We start from the raw sequence: 23,838 nt of genomic DNA, 5'->3' as shown, positions 1-23,838 counted from the left end.
AAAGAAGCAGAGAACAAGCACACTGCAACCATATATAGCCAGAATTGCTTATTAATGCTGCTACTAGAGAAGAAGGCCTCACACTGGCTTGGGTCCACATCCTGGGAGTGATGGCCCAGAGAGCTGAGTGTGTTCTGTGAAGCTGAGAGTGGACCTTGCTTTTCGGTTTCCGTCATGGAGAGCAAGAATCTTAGGAGTCATCCAGCCACCAATTGCACTTGAGTGAATGAGTAAATACTCTGGCAAAAAATTAGAATGCTACTGGGGAGAAGAAATACATACATAAATATTTACTCTAGGCTCATACCATGAATGCTAATATGTAACTTGCTATTTTAATATATTACCTGCTATTTCAATACATCATGAACAATATTTCCATGTTAATATATACTCACCTAAAACACAACAATTTGGGGGATGGTGTTGGGAATTGAATGCAGGGCCTTATGCATGCTGAGCACAGACTTTACCACTGAACTACAATAAAAACTTTTAATGATTGAATGATATATACTTGTTTGAATGTAACTTTATTTAATTTCTTTTTGATAATTAAAATTTTTAATTTTTCTCTATTTTAATACATTGTGATGAACATCAAGTAGTTAAATATTAATTTGCTTAGAATACATTCTTAGAACAGTTGGTTCGTCTTTCAAGTGATGCAGACTTAGTTTTAAGTATTATTAGTGTGTTTTCAGTCTTTTTGTACAACATGATTAAAATCATGCTTTTAATTTTTCCAATTTGATAGGCAAAATATAGTAACTCATTAATTTTTTTTTAAAAAAAATTGCCTTTGGTTGATTACTGGAACTTTCTTAAAGGCCCATGACAATGTACTGAAGGAGTCAATTGGATTAACTCTAGGAGGTGCCAAATTTGAGCCTCACAAGACTATTTCTTCAGAAAGAAACAATAGGCTCCTGTGGCTGCTATGAAATGGAGTCACACAAAGCACAGTAAAGCCCGGATCTGAATTCAAAAGGTACATTTTCTTTGAGAATAGTTACCACCTAGAGGAGGTGATTAGTGAGAATGAGCCACTGTCACATGGAACAGTTATCAAGAAATGTCCCAAACCTTCAAGAACAAGGGAAATAAGAAGGCTCAGCAAAGCCAGAAAAACGGGCCAACTGGTCAACTGTTCCATCACCAGCTTCTTAGGTTGGAAAAGGGTTCCCTAATGTGATTCATTTGCTTATTCTGCAATCACTTAAATTCCTACTATGTGCCAAATACTATTGTAGGGATGAGACAGAGCCTTGTCCTTGAGAGATTTCAATGGACAAATACACCAAGCAATAATTGTTCAGCAACCTTAGCAAAGTGCTTTGGGATTGGAGAAGATAGATGCCAGCTCTGCCTGTGGGACTCACAGAAGACTTCGTTGAGAAAGTGACAGAGGAACCACAAATAATTTCTGTGCTCAGATTGACAGTGATGCTGCTGATCTAGATAGGAGGAAATTGCAGAACAATGCAATGAAATGGCTTGAGGCTAAGGCTAAAATAGTTTCATAGCATGACTTAGGAAAGGATGGGCCTGCTTTTGAATTCCAACCATGCCAGGAATAGGATATATGCCCTGGGAAAAGTCACTTGATATGCCTGAACCTCTCCTGCCCAGCTGTAAAATGGCAGGAAATAATATCTACCTTGTAAGGTCATTCTAAGCATGAAGGATCATGGCATACAGTTCTTGGTAAGTGGTAATTATATCATTACCAAGTGCTCAATATCTGCTGAATGAATGAATATAAACATTTTTATATAGTAAGTATTTTTCCAATTATATAATAAGGTTTGGTCTAGATACTTACAGGACTTCTGGGAACAAGGAAGGCCATTTTCCTCATGATCCCAGGAACTTTGTGGAAAGGTCACATCTGCCATTTTAACTTCATTCATTCAATAAATACTTATTTAGTGATATCCTCTGCTAGGAACTGTTCTAGTAAACAAAGTCACTGCCCTTGTGGAACCAGAATTCTGGTTGGGAGTGAGACAATAGGAGGTGTCAATAAGTACATGTCTGGATGGGAGGCATATTATTGAGGCATTAATAACTATATATCATGTAAGGAAAAATACCACAGACAAAAATAAAGTGTAATAAGAGAGTGATGGGGGTGTGTTCTAGCTAGAGTGATTCAAGGCATGATACCCCTAATTCTGCCAACAGCAGAATTTCTAGCTCCCATCATTTTACCTTGATGTTGGAAAGCAGCTCTAATACAAAGGCAGGAGTCTACCTCCACAGTCCAGTTCAGAAACCCCACTGCCCTGATCAGCTCTTTATTTGAACAAAGGCTTTTGAAAATAGCTTATTAATTCTGTCCTGTTTGCCAGGGAAGCCACAATTCTCCAGGATTCAAAGCACAGTTTACCCTCTGTGGGGGGTTGCTAATGAGAAAAGGAAGTGAAGAGGAATTTTTATGCTTTTCTCTTTTATACCAGTAAGAATAAAACAAAATAATAACTCCCATTTTCAAGATACAATTTACATGCTCTTGTAAAATGTTTTAATATGAAGAGTTAGTAGCAATGGCACAATGGACCCCACCCTCACCCCTGCCACAAGCTTCAAACCAAGGCAAATCCTGTCCCCATTTCCATATATTACTGCCCCTCATATTTTGAAACAAATCCAAGATATCATTTCATTCTATCCATAATTTTTCAATTTTTCATATATATTTAAAGGATTTTTTTTAAAAAATCCACTATAATCACCCTAAAAAATAACTGCTTAATCACAAATATCTAGTCAGTATTCAAATTATCAGTTTTCCCATAAATGTAATTAATAACTTAAAAATATGTACAATTTGAATTAGGAGTCAAGGCACATCACTATTTTGGGTTAATTTTTAAATTTTTCCTTTAATGTGTAGTTTTCATTTCCAACATTGGACAGGACAAAGGAATACATTCAACTACAAATACATTACAACCAGCAAAACCCAGCTGTAGGGAATGCCACAGGACAAACAACTGGGTTTCTTAAATAATTAATCTCTGGTGGTGGGGGTGGGAGGGACTGGAAATAAAAACTACACAATAAAAGAAGGTCAAAAAATATATTAACCAAACACAATGGTGACTCTTGACTCCTGATTCTGTATAAACTGCTTTTCCTATAAATGATTCCTTCTTGATTAGAGAAATAAGAGGGCCAGATACAAAATATATACCCCAAAGGAGGTCCCCAATGCCCTAATCCTCCAGCCATACCCTAGCAATCTTCAGGTAACACTCAGTTAATCTCCATTAGGAGATTTCACCTGTAAATCTTGTGTCGTCTCACACATGAGCTTTTTGGGGGGACACTTCACATCCAGACCATAACAGGGGTTGATCAAATTTAAGGTCAGTTTTGTTTTTGTTTTTGCTTTTTACCCCACTTTTTGGAAATCAACTTCATTGGCAAATTTCCATTGCTTTCCCACAGAATGTTTGGATTCTCTCTTTCTTACAACTCAGGCTCAGTTGCTGTCAGCCTGCCCCTGCCTATATGAAGTTCCCTATCAAACTATTATCTTATGCTTGCATTGTTTTATTAGGAACTGCAAAATGGTTAGCTTAAGAGGACTCTATAATACATGGTGGAATTCCTCTATTAAAGATAATTTTCTACTAGTGACTATTTGAATCCCAGCTTGTACAGCAAGGGCACAGCAGTTTGCTTTACTTTTATTTTTCAAAATACATTGTTTTAAATTCTTTTTAAAAACATGCATTTTATTTTTATAATTGTGTGTCACAGGTGTTCTGTAATATTTCCCATGTGTTTTATAAGAAGTTCAAGCCCCCATTTGGCTTGTGTGCTCCAACACTGCACTCAGTGACATTCTCCTTACTTTATTATATTCTGGTGACTTACAGTGTTTGCATTAGCAGATCCAATGCTATTTCTGTCACAGTGATCCTATATCTGTTTTTAATGTGAGTAGAAGTAAAGGGCTTGGACTTGATTTAACAAGGCTGTTGCAGATCAATAAAAACAGGTTTAAAGTGTCATAAGGTTATAAAGAAAATGATGGTTTAGGATAACTTTAAATAAAAGATAACAGTGCACCAAGAATTCACCATTCGGAATATAATTCTTCCCTAACTAAACATATTAAACAATCAACTAATACATAATACCTCTTAATGTGTATTGGTATTTAATATATTTATATTGTGAAATGAAGAATAATTACAGATAAAACCATTCACACACATCAGATTTGCAAAACTTGTTTTTTTCTGTTTCTTCCATTTTTAGTGTGATCTTTCAGCAATATACACTGGTTACCACTTGAAGGTCAGGTAGCAGTTTGAGTTAATTTCTAAAATAGCCAGGATTAACCAGACAATTTCAAAATACTCCTAATTTAGGAAATAAGAATTCATATGACATGTGAAATAGAACTGTGTATTTTCAAACAGTTGTAGTTTAACTTCAAAGAAAGGTTGCATTTCCAGTTCCCTGATTGATGATATTCAAATATTTGGCCAGCATCAAGGGTTTGGGGTCCTGAGAGCCAGGAGGCAGTAGGGAGGGTGAGTGAGCAGGGACAACAGCCCACAAGTAGACAGGAGTGGGGAACATGGACCCACAAGCGAGAAATGAAGCATTAACAAATCAGCTTTATGGACGTGTTTATTGTTAAAGAGGAGGTGGAGCCAACAGTGCAGATGTGAAAAAAAAACAAATGTGTGCATTCAGGTGGAAGACTGTACAGTGCCACGTGGGCCCAGGCTGCTCACTGGTCCCAGGCACTGTGAGACCATAACCCACCCCCATCCCCGACTTCTCCGAATAAACACAAAATTAGTGGCTGCTCCACTCTGCAAGCCTTCTTCAAGTCCTAACCCCACCCCTGGGCTTTCTATTTGACAGAGACCATGGAAAACATAGGCTTGAACATTCTCAGGAAAGCCCAGTGACTTACAACCTCAGGGAGCAGGCGGCACAGCTGCAGGGCACTGAGAGAGTAGGGACTGTCACTTGTGTGTCTGCTCCTGCTTTTGCAGTCTGACAGTCCATTGCTGCAGGCATTTGGTACCCGCTCCTGCCTCCACACTGCCCTCTCCTGGTTCTCAGATCCTCCTAGTTTTCTGGTGTTCAGAGTTGCACTCTAGGCTTCAAGTTCATAATGTAGCCCTGCCTTCAGAGCCATCCTCTAACTCACGACACTGTCCCCTGCTAACCCCACGCCGCCCCACTGTCTCCAGGTGCACCTGTGTATTGCACAGTACTCCGTCTCTAAACTCACCTGTTTCCTCACCTCTATTACCAGAAGTTCCTACCCCTTCTGCCTCTGTTGTTCCACTCTGGCTGCCTCCTATATTCTTCCTCCATCAGCTCTTCCCTTTGTGCTCTATCTTTGTCTTTATCCATGTGTTTATTTTTCCTCAGACCATTGTCTTATTAAGTTCTACCCCATGTTTTAGAAAGCACTGTCCTTGGGGGTGAGGTTGTGGCTCAGTGGTAGCGCACTCATCTGGCATATGTGAAGTGCTAGGTACAATCCTCAGCACCACATAAAAATAAATAAATAAAATAAAGGTATTGTGTCCATCTACAATTTAAAAAATATTTTAAAAACACTGTTTTTTCTCTTAGACTTATCACCCCTTTATCCACGGTCCCTCTCTAATCCTCCCTTCACCCCTCCATGTCTCAGTCTGCTACATTCTTTTTTTAAATTTTTTTTTTATAATTGTAGATGGACAGCATGCCTTTATTTTATTTGTCTGCTTTTATGTGGTGCTGGGGAATAAACCCAGCGCCTCACATATTCAAGGCAAGCACCCTGCCACTGAGCTACAGCCCCAGCCCTGTCAGCCTGCTACATTCTAATCTCCTTCCTCTTGGCTCTGCTGAGGCCACTGATGAGGTCACTAGTAACATGCCAGCAGCCTTAGCCTTTTCTGGTCCTGAACCTATTTGAGTTTACTGCGGCATTTGGGACTCCGTGGTTACCCTTCCTTGCTGAAATTCTTCTTTGGATTCAAAGACGTACTCTTTCTAGATTCCATCCTGCCTCTTATGTCTTAAGGAACCTCTTACTATTCCCATCCTTAAATATCAGTGTCTTGAGGATTCTGGCCATATCTCTTCTTCCTTTGATCCTCTCTCCTAATGTCCTCATCCATTCCCATGATCTCAGCTACCACTTGTAAGCCAAGCGCTCCTGAATCAAAAGCTCAGAGCTGGCCTTTCCTGAAGGTGCCACTGGTCTCATAGACAGCAAAGCCTCCTCTCCCTCTGCCATCTTTTCTGCCCAGACCCTCACATGCATCAGTCACTGAAAACCTGCTTCAAGGTCCCTGGTATCCAATCCTCCCACTCTATTGCTACAATGCAAGGGGGTTCCAGCCCTCATCACTTCCTTTCTAGACAATTGCTAGAGCCCTCCAACTGTTTGCCTTCAGGCTCTACACAAATCCATCATTCGTCCTTTTCCAGAAGCATTTTTCTAAATAGATATGGGCCTGGTACGTGTCTTAAGATGGATTTTTCCAAAAGCAAACACTGAGACAAGGATTCTGGTGTGGATGATTAATTGGATCTTTAGTAGGGAAGCACGGAAGTGAGGTAGGGAAGGGAAGCCAGCCAGTAAAGGGGTGAAATCAAGTCAGTAACCTTGGTAACTGGAGCTGAACCCTGCTGGAGACTCCTGGAGTTACTATAGAATGTATGCTTCAGAGTGGTCCCACCGGAGGAGGGAGGGAGCAGGGTTACTTATATTCCAACTTTCATCAGAAACCCAAAAAGGAGGAAAGATGTCAATTCTGTAGCAATTCATTTCCACTTGCTTGGAGGCTGGGAGTCCACACCCTCAGGCAGTGGAAGGCAAGTCAGCCATTCAAAAGGTAAGGCCTGAGGGGCTCTGAGAGGGGCAGGAACAGTGTCTTCCTCATTCCCTCCTGCCTCTTAATGTCCACAGACCCCCCATTGATGACAGCCTGCAGTTTTGGAAGACTCCTCTGCACCTCTCCCTGCAAATATTTCCCTCCACTCACACAGGCCTCTCAGGTTTTTCCTAAGGAGGACATACACTCTCATGCCTCCATGCCTAAGTATATATCACTCTTTCCTCCACATCACCCTTCTCTTTTAGATTAACTGATAATACTGGTTGCATGTATCAGGCACTGCTACCAGGAGGGCCATTCATATATGTTACTTTATTTGATGTAACTCATACAATAACCCATGAATTGACAGCTAAGGAAATTATCTCCATTCTACAAGTAAGGAAGGAAATCAAGGCTCAGAGTGGTTCAGTGAAAACTGAGTTTCAGAGAGACACAAAGCTAGCCAGCAGCTGGGTCATGCTTGATATCCAAAACTATTTGCTCCCCAAAACTCTTTGCTCCAAAGTCTGTAGTAGGCATGAACCACTAAGATGAACTGCCTCATGCTTCTGGACTCAGCCCAGCAGTGGTCCATTCTCCCTCCTTCTAATCCAAATAGACATTTCTTCTTGTCTTCCCACAGCTTGTTGTACCTTTTTAAAAATATATATGCCTTTTTATAGCAGACATTATCTTTTGGATAATTACTAATGCTTTTTTTCTAATTTCCCTTTTAAGCTTTGAGTCCTTCATTTTTTTAATTTAATTTTTATTTTTTAACCTTTATTTTTATGTGGTGCTGAGGATCAAACTCAGCGCCTCACATGTGCTAGGCGAATGCTCTACCGCTGAGCCACAACCTCAGCACCCCCCCCAGTCCCTCATTTTTTAACCTTCAATTCCTGACCCCATTGCCCAGCGTGGAGTGAGGTCTTCATTAACCTCTAAAAATTGGATTTAAGTTGATTAATATTAAAATTTGACTTTATTATAATACCATATACACAAATACTGAGGAATGAGACTTATAAAAAATATAGGACTCAATTTTGATTTTTCTGGCATATTCTGCTGGGTGGGAAGGAAATAGGAGCATTGATAGACAATGTTCTGGGTCCTAGCAAAAGCTCACTTAATATTTTTTTTTGGCCTTACAAAATAATACTTTGCTTTATTTATTAATCAGTTGTACATTTAATGTTTTAAAGATCCTTAATAATTCCCTGCATCTTTTTCCCCCCAAGAACATTATATTTATTCTGACACGAGAAGATTGCGAAGGAGTTAAATAGGAAAGTAATTTTTTTTAGAGCTAAAATACTTTTTTTTATTGGCTGTTCAAAACATTACAAAGCTCTTGACATATTTCGTACATTAGATTCAAGTGGGTTATGAACTCCCATTTTTATCCCAAATACAGATTGCAGAATCACATTGGTTACACATCCACATTTTTACATAATGCCATATTAGTAACTGTTGTATTCTGCTACCTTTCCTATCCTCTACTATTCCCCCCCCTCCCCTCCCATCTTCTCTCTCTACCCATCTACTGTAATTCATTTCTCTCCTTTTTTTTCCCATTCCCCTCACAACATCTCTTATATGTAATTTTGTATAACAATGAGGGTCTCCTTCCATTTCCATGCAATTTCCCTTTTCTCTCCCTTTCCCTCCCACCTCATGTCTCTGTTTAATGTTAATCTTTTCCTCCTGCTCTTCCTCCCTGTTCTGTTCTTAGTTGCTCTCATTATATCAAAGAAGACATTTGGCATTTGTTTTTTAGGGATTGGCTAGCTTCACTTAGCATAATCTGCTCTAGTGCCATCCATTTCCTTGAAAATTCCATGATTTTGTCGTTTTTTAGTGCTTCGTAGTACTCCATTGTGTATAAATGCCACATTTTTTTTTTTATCCATTCATCTATTGAAGGGCATCTGGGTTGGTTCCACAGTATAGCTATTGTGAATTGTGCTGCTATGAACATCAATGTGGCAGTATTCCTGTAGTATGCTCTTTTAAGGTCTTTAGGGAATAGTCTGAGAAGGGCAATAGCTGGGTCAAATGGTGGTTCCATTCCCAGCTTTCCCAGGAATCTCCATACTGCTTTCCAAATTGGCTGCACCAATTTGCAGTCCCACCAGCAATGTACAAGAGTACCCTTTTCCCCACATCCTCTCTAGCACTTGTTGTTGTTTGACTTCATAATGGCTGCCAATCTTACTGGAGTGAGATGATATCTTAGGGTGGTTTTGATTTGCATTTCTCTGACTGCTAGAGATGGTGAGCATTTTTTCATATACTTGTTGATTGATTGTATGTCCTCCTCTGAGAAGTGTCTGTTCAAGTCCTTGGCCCATTTGTTGATTGGGTTATTTGTTATCTTATTGTTTAATTTTTTGAGTTCTTTGTATACTCTGGATATTAGGGCTCTATCTGAAGTGTGAGGAGTAAAAATTTGTTCCTATGATGTAGGCTCCCTATTTACCTCTCTTATTGTTTCTCTTGCTGAGAAAAAACTTTTCAGTTTAAGTAAGTCCCATTTGTTGATTCTTGTTATTAACTCTTGTGCTATGGGTGTCCTATTAAGGAATTTGGAGCCCGACCCCACAATATGTAGATGGGAGCCAACTTTTTCTTCTATCAGATGCAGAGTCTCTGATTTGATATTAAGCTCCTTGATCCATTTTGAGTTAACTTTTGTGCATGGTGAGAGAAGGGGATTCAATTTCATTTTGTTGCATATGGATTTCCGGTTTTCCCAGCACCATTTGTTGAAGATGCTATCCTTCCTCCATTGCATGCTTTTAGCTCCTTTATCAAATATAAGATAGTTGTAAGTTTGTGGATTGGTCTCTGTGTCCTCTATTCTATACCTGCCTGTTTTGGTACCAGTACCATGCTGTTTTTGTTACTATTGCTCTGTAGTACAGTCTGAAATCTGGTATCACTATACCTCCAGATTCACACTTCCTGCTTAGAATTGCTTTTGCTATTCTGGGTCTTTTATTTTTCCATATGAATTTCATGATTGCTTTATCTATTTCTACAAGAAATGCCATTGGGATTTTGATTGGCATTGCATTAAACCTCTAGAGAGTTTTTGGTAATATCGCCATTTTGATGATGTTAGTTCTGCCTATCCATGAACAGGGTATATTTTTCCATCTTCTAAGATCTTCTTCTATTTCTCTTTTAGGGTTCAGTAGTTTTCATTGTATAAAACTTTCACCTCTTTTGTTAGGTTGATTCTCAAGTATTTTATTTTTTTTTGAAGATATTGTGAATGGGGTGTTTTTCCTCATTTCCGTTTCAGAAGTTTTGTCGCTGATATACAGAAAAGCCTTTGATTTATGTGTGTTGATTTTATATCCTGCCACTTTGCTGAATTCATTTATTAGTTCTAGTAGTTTTTTTGTAGACCCTTTTGAGTCTTCTAGGTATAGAACACATGTTGTCTGCAAATAGTGATAATTTAAGTTCTTCTTTTCCTATTTTTATGCCTTTGATTTCTTTCATCTCTCTAATTGCTCTGGCCAGTGTTTTGAGAACTATATTGAATAGAAGTGGTGATAGAGGGCATCCCTGTCTTGTTCCAGATTTTAGAGGGAATGCCTTCAATTTTTCTCCATTCAGAATGATGCTAGCCTGAGGCTTAGCATAGATAGCTTTTACAATGTAGAGGTAAGTTCCTGTTATCCCTAGTTTTTCTAATGTTTTGAACATAAAGGGATGCTGTACTTTGTCAAATGCTTTTTCTGCATCTATTGAGATGATCATATGGTTCTTATCTTTAAGTCTATTGATGTGGTGAATAACATTTATTGATTTCCATATATTGAACCATCCTTGCATCCCAGGGATGAATCCTACTTGATCATGGTGCACAATTTTTTTGATGTGTTTTTGTATCTGATTCGCCAGAATTTTATTGAGGATTTTTGCATCTAGGTTCATTAGAGATATTGGTCTATAGTTTTCTTTCTTTGAGGTGTCTTTGTCTGGTTTCAGAATCAGGGTGATGTTGGCCTCATAGAATGAATTTGGAAGAGCTCCCTCTTTTTCTATTTCCTGAAATAACTTGAAAAATATTGGTATTAATTCTTCTTTAAAGGTTTTGTAAAACTCCGCTGTATACCCATCCGGTCCTGGGCTTTTCTTGGTTGGTAGTCTTTTGATGGCTTCTTCTATTTCATATATTGATATTGGTCTGTTCAAATTGTGTGTATCCTCCTGACTCAGTCTGGGCAAATCATATGACTTAAGAAATTTATCGATGTCTTCACTACCTTCTATTTTATTGGAATATAGATTTTTAAAATAATTCCTAATTATCTTCTGTATTTCTGTACGATCTGTTGTGATGTTGCCTTTTTCATCCCGTATGTTAGTAATTTGAGTTCTCTCTCTTCTTCTCTTCATTAGCATGGCTAAGGGTCTGTCAATCTTATTTATTTTTTCAAAGAACCAATTTTTAGTTTTGTCAATTTTTTCAATAGTTTCTTTTGTTTCCATTTCGTTGATTTCCGCTCTGATTTTAATTATTTCTTGCCTTCTGCTACATTTGCTGTTGTTTTGCTCTTCCTTTTCTAGGGCTTTGAGATGAAGTGTGAGCTCATTTATTTGTTGGTTTTTTCTTTTTTTGAGGAATGACCTCCAGGCGATGAATTTCCCTCTTAAAACTGCTTTCATTGTGTCCCATAGATTCCGATATGTTGAGTCTGTATTTTCATTTATTTCTAAGAATTTTTTGATTTCCTCCTTTATGTCTTCTGTAACCCATTGATCATTCAGTAACATATTGTTCATTTTCCATGTGATGAAGGATTTTTCCTTCCTTCTTTTATCATTGATTTCCAGTTTCATTCCATTATGATCAGATAAAATGCATGGTATTATCTCCACCCCTTTATATTTGCTGAGGGTTGCCCTATGGCATAATATATGGTCTATTTTTGAGAAGGATCCATGTGCTGCTGAGAAAAAAGTATATCCACTTGATGATGGTTGATATATTCTATATATGTCAGTTAAGTCTAGGTATTGATTGGATATTGAGTTCTATAGTTTCTTTATTCTGTGGTGAGCCGTTTCTGCCGCTTATGCAGACTTGGTTGCCATTACAAGATGGCACTGGCTCCGCTGTGGTTTGTGATAAACAACTCCTTGTTTTGGGAGAGTTGGCACGTAGCTGTAAAACACCCTATGAGAAAGATCCACGTGGCAGTTGTGCATTGGGGCTTGATGTGCTTTATCAAGGCTGGGGCGCTCGGGTGAAGGAGTAGTGGTAGAGGTAGAGGTAGAAGTAGTAGTAGTAGTAGTAGTAGTAGTAATAAAAGAAGCTTCCAGAGACACATAATTAAAGGCCTGAATAAACTGCTGAAAGAAGAATCCTGTGTCGTGTCCTCCTTGCTGGCGAGGGGTCGCGGCAATTGGTGGCCCGGACGGGGAACACCTCCTCGGACCCAGGATCCAGAACTTTCAGCAGTCAGGGTGGTGCACCGGTAAGTTCCCAGGTAAAGTGGGAATCCGCAAATGAAAGCGGGGCGCTCCTTGGTAATTAAAGAGAGAGCGGGGGAAAAATAATAAATAAGAAGCTCCTCTGTAGATAAAGAGAGAGCGGGGAAAAATAATAAAATAAGATGCTCCTCTGTAAATAAGGAGAGAGCGGGGTTTTATATTTTCACTTTCTTTATACTGCTTGGAACAGTATGGGTGCTACTTCCTCAAGCCCAATTTTGCTGGCCTTGGACGGGTTACTGCGTTCTAGGGGACTTAAAGTGAAGCGGAACACATTACAGAGGTTTTTAGAAGAGACTGACTCTGTAGCTCCTTGGTTTGCTTTTTCAGGGAGTCTCACGATTCCCAGTTGGGACAAATTAGGGAAAGATCTGGATTTCGCTTACAAACAAGGAACTTTAAAGGGCGGTACCATTCCGCTTTGGAAATTAGTGAGGGGGTGTATAATGGATGGTAAATGCCAGAAAGCTGTGAGCGAGGGTCAGGCCGTTCTTGAGCAATTGCATGAAGAAAAATCGGAGGGGTCACATAGCGAGGTAGCAGAAAGTATTAGGAGTAAGAGTGGTGGACAGACAAGGGAGTCTGAAGTTAAACAGAGGAGAAGGCTCTATCCGGACTTGACTGAGTTAAAAACTCCCAAGGACACAAGTAGCTCGGACAGTTCTGAGGAATTGGACAAGTTATTACAACAATTACGTAAGACTAAGATAAAAAAGAAAAAACGGGAAACAATAGATGTAAAAGCCTGCTGTGAGAAGGGTAATAAATCCAGTTCTGGGGAGGAAGTTGAGAATCTAGAGGAGGAGCCAGTACTTGATGCTGCTCCACCCTTCCCCGCGCCTCCAGTAGTTCTGCCCCCTTATGTGGGTGGAGTCCAAGGCTCCAGGAGGACTTTTCATTCTCAAGTTTGGAGAACAGTCAATACAGATCTCAGACTTTGTTGCTAGGATGGTGGATGCTGCAGGAAAAATTTTTGGCGATCCCGATAGAGCCATGCCTTTGATCAAGCAATTGGTCTTTGAACAGTGTACTAAGGAATGTAAGGCAGCCATTACTCCCTATAAGAACAAAGGCATAGAGGCTTGGATGAAAGTCTGTAGAGAGATACGTGGGCCATTAACTAATGCAGGCCTTGCTGCTGCTGCAGCAGTTACGGCCGGAGTAGCCATGGCCAGCCAGGTGCAAACTGCTGCCACTATTAATAATGTTATTCAACAAACTTCCACCATACTCGAATCTCAAAATAAAGTTAACCAACATTTTTTGTCAGGGATTTTAGCTGCTAACCAAAGAATAGACCTACTTCAAGCTCAGGTAGAAAAATTGTCTGACCTGGTACTTTTGGGTTGCATTGACCAACGTGCACATTTATGTATAACCTCTGTCAGATTTAATGATTCCAGAAATGCTTCCCGCATCATCGGTGACTATTTGGCTGGGAATTGGTCCATGGCGGCGGAAGACATGATCCAGTCTCAACTGACTCAGATAGCTGTCTTGAATAACACCCGTGTTGATCCCGTGACTTTGGGTCAATTCACTAATTGGATATCTTCTGCTTTTTCCTTTTTTAAAGAGTGGGTGGGAGTAAGCATTTTGGGGGCAGTATGTTGCTTTGGTGTGATACTTTGTTTGTGGCTTCTCTGTCGCCTTAAGGCTCGCATTGTTCTAGAAAAGGCAATGCTCATCCAAGCTCTTGCTGCTTTAGAAAATGGCAACTCGCCTCAAATCTGGCTTGCGCATCTTAAACAGTAAATCTTTGACATGGTCGTTGCACCCCAAGTTATTTTAACATTGCACTGGGATCGACATGTCCTCCTTTTACCTTCTTTCCAGTGTTGGAAAGCCCTTGCACTCTGCAGGTCTTGATACCATTGCGCGCAGATGGGTTTCCACACTAGTGCTTATCTATCGCCTTAAAGTCCGTGCCTTTCTTTCAGGGTGCTGCCAACTTGTTTGTAGCTGTATTTCTAGACAGCCACAGTTCAACCTCAGTTATCCCCTTTTGTTCACCATCGTCACGATACAGGATGCGAGGCAAGGCACTGCACTTGAGTGATCCCGCAGTGGACCGGGACCTCAAGGAGAGCATGTCCTATTGCATGCGGGTTTGATGCGTCCACGCCCCGCCCCACGAAAAAAGGCGTCGGCTGATATGGAGTCAGATCCAGGGAAGGGCCCCCCTAGGACTGAGCCATACTATACAGCCACTTCTGCACAGTGGGATAGGACCTCTACTCTCGCCTGTATTGTCTTAGTAAAACAAAAAGGGGGAACTGTGGTGAGCCGTTTCTGTGAACTGTGGTCGCCATTACAAGATGGCGCTGATAAGCGCCGTGGCCTGTGATAAACAACTCCTTGTTTTGGGAGAGTTGGCACGTAGCTGTAAAACACCCTATGAGAAAGATCCACGTGGCAGTTGTGCATTGGGGCTTGATGTGCTTTATCAAGGCTGGTGCGCTCGGGAGTAGGAGTAGAGTAGAAGCAGAAGTACAAGTAGAGGTAGTAGTATTAGTAGTAGTAGTAGTAAGAGAAGCTTCCAGAGACACATAATTAAAGGCCTGAATAAACTGCTGAAAGAAGAATCCTGTGTCGTGTCCTCTTTTTGTTTGGAGGATCTGTCCAATGGTGAGAGAGGTGTGTTGAAGTCACCCATAATTATTGTGTTGTGGTCTATTTGATTCTTGAACTTGAGGAGAATTTGTTTTATGAACGTCGCAGCACCATTATTTGTGCATAAATATTGATAATTGTTATGTCTTGTTGGTGAATGGTTCCTTTTAACAGTATATAATGTCCTTCCTTATCCCTTTTGATTAACTTAGTCTTGAAGTCGATTTTATTCGTTATGAGGATGGCCACCCCTGCTTGCTTACGAGGACCGTGTGCATGGTATATTTTTTCCCAACCTTTCACCTTGAGCCTGTGTATGACTTTTCCAATCAGATGTGTCTCCTGGAGGCAGCATATTGTTGGATTTGTTTTTTTAATCCATGTTACCAGCCTATGTAGCTTTATTGGAGTGTTTAAACCATTAATGTTTAGAGTTGCTATTGATATATGGTTTGTACTTCCAGCCATGTTTGATTATTTCTCTCTCTTTTTTTTAATTTAGTTTGCTTCTCCATGATTAGCTTTCCCCCCACTGTCTGTCTTTCCTGAGGTACTTCCCACTGTTGGCTTTTGTTATTGTTCTTCATTTCTTCCTTGTGTAGTGTTTTGCTCAAGATGCTTTGCAATGCTGGTTTTCTGGCTGCAAATTCTTTTAACTTTTGTTTATCATGAAAGATTTTTATTTCATTGTCGTACCTGAAGCTTAATTTTGCTGGATACAAAATTCTTGGTTGGCATCCATTGTCTTTCAGCGTTTAAAATACGTTGTTCCAGGATCTTCTCGCTTTCAGCGTCTGTGATAAAAAAATTCGTTGTTAATCTTATTGGTTTACCCCTGAATGTAATCTGCCTCCTTTCTCTTGTAGCTTTTAATATTTTCTCTTTGTTCTGTATATTGGATATCTTCATAACAATGTGTCTTGGTGTTGGTCTACTGTGATTTTTTATGCTCCGTGTCCTGTATGCATCTACAATTTGTATATTGGTTTCCTTTTTTATTTCTGGAAAGTTTTCTATAATTATTTCATTCAGCAGGTTGCTCATTCCCTTGGTTTGAACCTCTATACCTACCTCTATCCTGATGACTCTTAAGTTTGGTTTTTTTATGTTATCCCATATCTCTTGGATGTTTTTCTCGTGATTTTTTTTACCAGCCTTTCTGAGTTGGCTAGACTCTTTTCAAGATGATATATTTTGTCTTCATTATCTGACGTTCTGGTTTCTACTTTCTCCACTCTGTTAGTGATACTCTCATTTGAGTTTTTAATTTGGTTTATAGTTTCCTTCATTTCTAGAATTATTGTTTGTTTTTTTTATAATCTCTATCTCCTGATAAAGATGCTTATTTGCTTCTTTTTTCTGTTTATGTCATTCATTTTCAATGTGTTCTTTCACTGTTCAAATTTGCTGTCTCATATCCTCTTTAAGGTTCCATTCCATCTGTTTAAGGTATTCCTTGAGTTCTTTATTTGACCATTTTTCTGATGCCTCTGGGTCCTCCTGAATATTTAGGCTGTCCTGCATTGTTTGTACTCCTTTACTTCCTTGTTTTTTCATGGTGCTCATGTTACTTCTTGTTCTGTTTGACTGCTGAGTTACTGTTTACTCCTATAAATTTATTTGATGCTTGGGAGGAAAGGTATTAGAAGGGAAGGGAAGAAGTCACTAAAGAGAATGAGAGTAAGCAGGTAGAATTCAAGGAAGGGGGAATAAGGAAATTGAAAAGAAATGAAAAGGCAAAAGAAAAAAATAGAAAATAAAAAAAGGATAAAAAAATTTTAAAAAAAATTTAAAAATTAAAATTAAAATTTAAAAAATAATAAAAAAATTTTTAAAAAATTTAAAAAACAACAAAAAAATGAAAATGAAAAAAAACCCAAATTAAAAAAATTAATAAATGCAGTCTTAGAGTTTGATTAACTTCTCTTCCAGTAGGTGGAGCTGTGCCCACCGAGCCAAGCTTCTCCTCTCAATATGCGGGAACCAATCACTGTGCAGCAGCTCTTCCTCCCAGACTGGGTGGGTCTCCAATCCTGAGTGCCTAGGGCCTTCTCTTGTATCTAGTCACTTCCCCACTATTCCTCAAGCCAGGCCCCACTCACCAGTGACGCTCACCACAATACTGGCTACACGCCAGGTCTGCTGCTCCCGGGAGCCCTGTTTTCATGAACACCTGGGCAACACTCTCCCTGTTTGCCTCCCTCAGACCCTAAGTGTGTAGAGCTTGGGGCTGAGAATCCTCAGCGAATTTTACTTGCCCTCCGGTAGCCACGCCCCTGGTAGCTGGTGCAAGAGACCTCAGTTGTCAGCACTGGTGGGAGCGGTAGCTGGGAATTCCGCGCCACGGGTCCCGCGCCACTCCTGATTCCTTCCGTCTGGCTACCGTGCTCACGGGAGAGCTGGGAGGGGCCCTTACAGGAGAACTGGGAGGGGCCCTTAAGGTTTCCCCGCTGTGTGGAGAGGGAAAGCTAGGGGTTACACACCTGTCGCCGCTGGTTTCAATGAAGTTATCTCCTCCGCTGCATTCTGGTGATGTCAGTTCTCTACCATGGTGGTATCTCTTGCAAATGGGGACAGTTCGTTCCCTTTGCCTGGTGACCAATGCAACGGGTGGGTCCTGACTGGCTCTCCCAAGCCCCATTTCAATCCTGTGGCCACTGCCTATGAAGGCTTGGTTGGCATTAACCTCTGTAGGTTCAGAAGGGCCGACCAGTTGTTTCAGCAGGATCGTTTAGTGCTGAGTCATAGCATTTTGTCTGGGAGAAGCAGATGAACAGGAGCTTGAGTTCAGCTGATCCGGGCTTGGTGTGTGTTCTGAGAGGCCCAGACTGTTCGCCCCAGATCCATGTCAGCTCAGCATTGCCTAGTGATCCTGAGCAAACAGAATTTAGACGGTTTATGACTCCCTATGCCCGAGCAGCTGAAGAGGTCAGAGACTTGATCTCTCTGCCCGCCGCCATGTTGGATCCTCTTAATATTTGATGGCTTTTCATCTGCACAGGGCTTCTCTAAGGGCCAGAGGCAGGTCCTAAATTAAAGAATAGTCTGACCATTGTTTCTTCCCCCTTTATGCAGAGATGAATAAAATAATAAAATTCCCTAAAAGCTCTTCAGGCTCTGTAATTTGGGGCATGTTTAAAGGACACCTCTTGGTCATGCTGGTCAGTGTTTCTGCAGCCCCAAAAGGACAATAAGAAAAAGTGTCCGTGGCTGATTCACCCTCAGGGTCCCTGCCATCTTTTCTACTTAAAGGGCTACTGAGTTGACATCAACAACCAGAGAGTTTGCTAGGTTTGAATGTGAACTTAGCCTCCATAAAACAGGAGGGGAAAAAAATTCCTTACTGGGAAGAAATTCTACCCAGGTATGCTGTACTGTGCTATTCACAGAGAGTTGAGAAAGGAATACTTATCTCCATTAGTAAAAACACAACTGCATGTGCAAACTTGTAAAAATCTAGCTTCCCCATCAGAATACTAAATTTACAAGTAAATATATGCTAGCAGAACAAAGACCTCTCTTTGATATAAGGGGGTCAACTCAAAACAGAGCAGGGAGGAAGAGTATGAGAAGAAGATTACCATTAAATAGGGAAGAGAGGTGCATGGGAATGGGGGAGAGAAGGGGAATTGCACGGAAGATGGTAGGAGACCCTCACTGTTATGCAAAATTACATATAAGATGGTGTGAGGGGGAAGAAAATGAGGGAGAAACGTGTCACAGTAGATTGGGTAGAAAGAGGTGATAGGAGGGGAGGGGAGGGGAGCAGGGGATAGGAAGGGTAGCAGAATACAATAGACATTAGTATGGTCCTATGTATAAACGTGGCTGTATGACCAATGTGATCCTGCAATCTGTAAATGTGGAAAAATAAGATTACGTACCCCATTTGAATCAAATGGATGATATGTCAAGATCATAGTAATGTTTTGAGCAGCTAATAAAAAAAAGAAACTGGAATTCACACCTTAAGAAAAATGATGTGTAAAGTCCCTTATTGCACTATTAGAGCAGAAAAAAATGTGCACTGTTTTTCAAATTTCAAAAAAAAAAAAGATTGACTTCATAATTTGGTTTTGGTAATCGGGTTAATGGGAAAGAACAACAAAGGCATAAAAAAGACAGCAGGGATACTTCTTTCCTTATCTAAGTCTATGGTGTTTGTTACTGCACTGAATTAAGACCACCAAGTGCACATGGATGAGTTTGGTGTCCTGCAGAGAGAGCAGTATGCCCCAGCCACTGTCTACCTGCTGACCACAGGACAAAGTAATTCTAAAAGAAAAATATGGCTCCTTCCTCCCCACTTGCCCTACCCCAATCTTCCACAAGTTATTCACACACACACACACACACACACACACACACCAAAAAAAAAAAAAGGCATCAAAGAATACTTTGTTTACTGTGTCCTTGGACTTACTAGGACTACAGAGATGAATAGACTAATGAAGGCACCTTAGATATCTTTTACTTCATGTTACTTATGGATTTCAGCTCAGGATTTCCTCTTGGAAGTATTTCTTTGTCTATCTTCTTGTCACTTTCTGAAAAGGCAGGCTTTTTCTACTGACTTTGAAATTTTCTATTTAAAAAACAAAAGTACCTGAGCCCATCTGAAAGAATACAGCTCAAAGACCCAAGGACTTTGAAGAGTCCTGTTATCTGTGGGTCAATGTCAGCCAATATGGAAGATGTTACTTTTTTTAATATCTTTTTTATTTTTTAGTTATAGGGACATAATATCTTTGTTTATTTATTTTTATGAGGATCTAACCCAGTTCCTTACACATACGAGGCAAGCACTCTGCCACTGAGCCACAACTCCAGCCCTGTTACCTTTTTTGTTTTTGGTATGGATGATCCATACTTCTTTACTTAATTTACTTAAGGTCACCTTTAAGATTATTGGAATTTTGGATTTTTCTTTCTTTATTTTTTGGCAGGGTGGTGCTGGAGATTCAACACAGGGCCTTATGCATGCGAGGCAAGCACTCTACCACTGAGCTACATCCCTAGCCCCCAAGATTATTAGAATTTTAAAGAAGTATGTACAAATGAGTGAGAATGGTTATTGACATTTTTACTATGTATATGTGTTTGTAATGTCTAGGAATATGTGTGAAAGTGTGTGACTTTTAAACATCTTTTTACTTTTTATTGACTATCATAGAATATGCCTAACATAAAACTTACTCTTTTAACCATTTTGTAACTGAACTGATTGTTTTGCAACCATCACTACCATCCATCTCCAGAACTTTATCATTCCTCATTGAAGCATTCTGAACACATTCAACAATCATTCTCCATTCCTTCTTAATACTTTTTTTAGTCTGATTTTAACAATAAAATCTGATATTATGAAAAATAAGTTATATTTTACCTTAGTCCTTAAAGATTATATATGCTCATTCTCCTGTTCTTCCAAGATTACATTTTTTCCTGTGAATTTTTTTTTCCTCTCGAAAACTCATCACAGTGTCTTACAGGCGAGCCAGTGTAATAAGTCAGCCTAAAATGACAATTTTATGAGGTTTCCAGGTTCTCCTCCATAAAGATGCTGAGAAAAGCTATTAAGAATTTATCTCAGAGTCATATCCAGTGATCTTAATAACTCAATTAATAGGGAGATTGTTGGCCACAGATTATGTCTACTATGTGGACTGTACCTTTGCATTATTCAATCCAGCAAATATCTAACTCAGCAGCATTTTATAAGACCCCCACTATTTGCTGTGCACTGAACTAAGCACTGTGGGAAATATAAAAATTGAAGACATGGGCAGGGTGCAGTGGAACACAACTGTAATTCCAGTGGCTCAGGAGGTTGATAGGAGGATCAACCTCAGCAACTTAGCAAGGCCCTAAGCAACTCAGTGAAACCCTGTCCATAAATGAAATATTTTTTAGAAAAGGGCTGGAGATGTGGCTCAATGGTTAAGTACCCCTGGGTTCAATCCCCTGTACCAAAAGAGAAAAAAGAAAAAGGAAAAAAAATTGAAGTTATGGTTATTGCCCGGAATGCAATAGAAGGACATGTCAGTCCTTTATTTAGGCCACAGACAATATGGTAATTTCTAATGTAAAATCAATTTTCCATTTATGAATATATATGGCCACCGATGTGTTTGAATATGAGAATTTTGGAAATATATTAGAGTAATAATAATATTAATAACATGAATACCTAACAGTCATTGCACATTTATTATCTCATTTAATCTTTATAATCCTTTACAATTGGTTGTAATTATTCCTAGCTTACAGCTGAAAAAGCTGACGTGCAAAGAGATTAAGGGCGTGGTACTAGGAAGTAATGAAGTGAAGATCCCAGCCCAGATCTGCCTGACTCCAGGGTCCCAGTGTGGTGTTTGTCATTGTTGTTAGGACAACATTGGTACATCATGACATCATTCAGGGTATTTTATTTTCATTCTGGAAATAAAACAAAATGGATTCTTCACTGGGTACATTTTATTTTTCATTGAAGTGGAAACGTAGAAGGATGTTTTTAAAAACATCCAAGAGAAGCTGTAAGATTTTTAATAATGCCACTGCTTGGTCTTTGATACCAAGTTACTCTCTGGTATGCATGCTAGGGTTCTTTTTTAACAACTATCTTCCTAGGTCCTCCCTTGATTCCTTCCCATGTGACTTCCCTGTGGAAACCCCATTTTTTCCTCTATTTATTCATGTCAGGATTGAAGACTTGTTCATGAGGAAATCCACTGGTGCTTGAATAGCTGCCTGCTTATTTGGTGAAGTATGTTAGAATCTATCTTTCTTTCCTTCCTTCCTTCTTTAATTTCAAATAACTTTATATTAAAATGTTGCAATAAGTTGCTTAAAATAGGTGAAATTTAGTATCTGTCACTAGCCTTCAACTGTAATTTTCACTGTTTATGTTTAAAATCTTTCCTGTTTATCATAAGAACATTATATGTCCTTCTCTCTGTCCCTTCATCAGGCCTTTGAATTATCATTATTGCTCATTTTACTTCTTTATATTCCAACAGAGTTTTTAGTTCTTAAAAAGTGTATAAAAGATATTGTTTCAATCAATTTAAATCAATTATTATTATTATTATTTTAAATTGTTGTCTACTCTTTAGCAATAGGGGAAGAGGCATGTGCCTTCCTGGATTAGAGTGGCTGTTACCCTGAAAGGCAGTTCTCATGAGAGATGCTGGGGGTGCTCTTGGGTTGAGATGTGTGCTGGGGAACCCTGAGCTTGGGATCATTTTTCCCTAGATCAGCTGATTGCCAGTTTTAACCTGGGCCTTGTTCATTCTTTCATTCTTATCATTTATTCATTCCTTGTTAGGTCCCTTTCTTGAAGAGGCACACTAAGCTATGTATCAGGGCTTGGAGACTAATCCATGGTGCCTCCCTCCCAGGACTTTCTGTTTAGTAAGGGAGATGGATGTGGGAATCAGCAAATCATAGTACCCAAGGCCAATGCCAGGGGTGAGTGATGGGCAAAGTGCTTCTGAGCACTGCTATCATTTGAATCTGGAATGTCTCCCAAAGACTCTTGTGTTGAAGGGTTGGTCCCCAACTGGTGGTGCTGTTGGAAGGTGGTGGAAACTTCCAGAGGTAAGGCCAGTTGAAAGAAATAGGTTACTGATACTTTGAAGGGCACATTTTGTCTCTGGGCATTCTCTCTCTCCCTCCCACTTCTCCTGGCCACCACAAAGTAAGCAGCTTTGCTCTATCCACTCTCCTCGCCATGATGTTCTGCCTTACCACTCTCTGTTAGGTTCCAGAAGTAAAGAAGCCAAGTGACCATGGACTGAAGCCTCTGAAACTGTGAGCCAAACTAAGTCTTTTCTCCTTTAAGTTGATTTTCTCAGGTATTTTGTCACAGCAATGGAAAGCTGACTAACACAACAAGCACATTAGACAAAATGTAACCCTGTAGGAGGTGATGTCTAAGCTGGGTTATAAAGGGCCAATAGGAAACTTCCAGAAATGGGAATGGGAAGTGGTTTCACATACAGACACATCTGCTGAGCACAAAACCTCAAGAGCCAGTTAGCATGTGTTTCATCAAGCAGATGCAGGCATCAAAGACACGAATACTCCAGGGCAAGAGGAAAGTGCCTAGGTTTCTTTTTTAAAATTTTGTATCATAAATATAAAAATCTTTATATTTTTCTAAAGCTTTCAGCCACCTTGATTATCTGGCTAAAACCTTTCTTTGTTTTAAACTATACACACAAAGATCAATGTTGTCAAAATAGTATAAAAGCTGATCTTATGGAAATATTTTGTCAACTAAGTACATGGAAAGGCTGTAAAATAAAATCCTGGTTCTTCAGCTGTTTATGATGTGCCACGTGGTACCAGGTGTTTTACTTTTTATCTCCTTTCTTGTGGCTAATACTCATAAAGCCACCAAATATTTTATCTGACATTCAAAAATAATAATAATGTAAAAGCCTCTATTCCCTGTGAGGAAAGTTGTTGATTTTCTTCATTTTTTCCATGAATATTGAGACGCTCCCAAAGATATCCAGGGTTAGGCAATTGTTGTTTCTAAATCTGGCCTCCGTCTGCTGGTAAATAATAGAGAAATTCAAGCACATCGCCTTGTTATTGTTGTTGTTTTCTGCATTGCTGGGGATGGAACCCAGGGCCTCCTGCAAGCTAGGCGGGTGGTCTACCACTGAGTGACATTCCTGGCTCCTTACTTAGTTTTAAATATGCCCCAAACGGGGAATAGTGACTACCAGGCTGGGGAATGGCTACTCATCAAAAATCTCAATTATGATATCCAAGAATTCCCAAAGTTGGAATAATTTTCAATCTGTTTGATGGGCCTGCCCTGTCCATCCAATACTTA

This window comes from Ictidomys tridecemlineatus, chromosome 10, assembly GCF_052094955.1.
Source record: "Ictidomys tridecemlineatus isolate mIctTri1 chromosome 10, mIctTri1.hap1, whole genome shotgun sequence".
Lineage (NCBI taxonomy): Eukaryota > Metazoa > Chordata > Mammalia > Rodentia > Sciuridae > Ictidomys > Ictidomys tridecemlineatus.
This window is presented reverse-complemented; position numbering follows the sequence as displayed.